We start from the raw sequence: 1,883 nt of genomic DNA, 5'->3' as shown, positions 1-1,883 counted from the left end.
TGGTACCGGAGAAAAACCAAAAAAAAAAAAAAACAAAACCAAAAAAATAAAAAAATAAAAAAAAATAAAAATCTAAAACCTGAAATGCTTCAGATTTTACTACCTTCTGAGCACCAGCATGATACCACAAGTGGAACTCTGCACCTGGACTCTCTTGATGGATTGCTGTCAAACAGCAGGCCACTAAAAACATTGACTAAAATCATGTCAGGCTGTATGAGTAATGTGTATATGAAGTGTAAATGAAATTCATATGTAGACTAGGGGTCCATCCCCAAGATGTGTACATGTGAATACTGCAAAATCCAAAACAATTTGAAATCTGAGACATTTCTGGTCCCAAGCATTTTAGACAAGGGATACTCAGCTTGTATTACTATTTCATACCAGCAGTCAGGGTGATCCTGTTGAATCACAATTTGAATCTCATCACTGGTTTATCCAAACCCTATGGGGAGTTTTCACTTAAGAGTCAAGCTGGAGCTGGGGATATAGCTTAGTGACACAAGTGCCTGCCTGGCAAGTGCAAGGTCCTGAGTTCAATTTCTGGTACCAAAAAACAAAAAATATTTAAAAAAGAGTCAAGCTGGAGTCCTTAAATGGCCACAGACGTGCCAAATACTCTCACCTTGGGGCCTTTACATAGGCTGCATCCCCTGCTGGAAACATTCTACCTCCAAATATTCACTTAATTCACTTTTTCCCAAGTTTTTGCTCAAAGATTACATTTTACTCCTCTATCTTAGCACTTTCCACCTTCTCTTTATCCTAATTTTTTTTTTTCAAAGCAAGTGGCACCAAATGGTTCCACCCTCCCCTGTGGGATGTGAGCTCCATATGCCAAACCTCCACGGTGAACTGACTTGCCACCTTGTTACCTAGGAGACAATTCAGACATACCTGTGGGATAAATTCAGGATCAATGGTGTCCCAAGTAGTACTTCCATAAAGTAGGCACATGGAACACACGTTTGTTGAACCAATGAAGGAATTCTGATTTAAACCTGCTCTGCATAGTCAACCTGCCTAAGAAAGCAGGAGAGAGTTACTGAAAAAGTTGGCCAATTGAAATGAAATGATAGAACACAGAGAAATGTAGGGGCTCTATCAGTTTATTCTTGATGCCGGAGCATGAGCTGTAAGAAGTCAGGTGAGAAGCTCCGCCTTGTTATATTTCAGTACTTCCTTCCAGCTCTGAACACCGCAGTGATAAGGTTTCCCTTAAACATCTTGCTGTGGTACAAACCCTTTGGAAAGAGAATTTGGCAGTTCTCATTCACCCCAAAACTGGTGTACCCTAAATTAGAAGTTTTGAAGCAGGCCTCTCCATCACTGGATGTTTTCTGTTTATTTCTTATGTTTGGTGGCAACCATATTCAATTTGGGGGAAAAAGTTTCTTTTTGGTCATCCTGCCCTGATTTCTTTGGGAGCAAAGTAAGTAGAGACATCAAGGGCAAAGCACAAAGGCCCTTCTGCAGTGGGTGGTCAATATCACTTTAATTCTTCACTGTAATCCTCGCAAACCTAAAGCCCTGTGAACTATTCAATTACCATGGGGATTTCCCTGTGATCCTTGTCCCAGCTGGTCTCAAGATGTTCTCAGCAACCCAAGGCAGCTTGGGTAATGTTCTCTGAACACCTGTCACCTGCTCCATACAATAATCTAAGGAGAACGTGCATACAAAAGGCCTATTATCAATTATGCAGTGATCAATTTGGCTCAGACTCCGTGTTTGTGTTGGGCCTCCTTTAGAATGTGCCGAACATTCCCTTAGCAGGCACATCAAAACACAGAGGCAAGAAAAGGCACGAAGAGATGGCTGCTAACTTGGTGCCTTCCAGGTTCAGACAGAAGTGTCCAGGTGATCAGTGGGTGGAGGCA

The sequence above is a fragment of the Chinchilla lanigera genome, unplaced genomic scaffold (assembly GCF_000276665.1).
Source record: "Chinchilla lanigera isolate Chin_1 unplaced genomic scaffold, ChiLan1.0 scaffold00020, whole genome shotgun sequence".
Taxonomy (NCBI): Eukaryota; Metazoa; Chordata; class Mammalia; order Rodentia; family Chinchillidae; genus Chinchilla; species Chinchilla lanigera.
Note: the sequence above shows the minus strand (reverse complement) of the source record.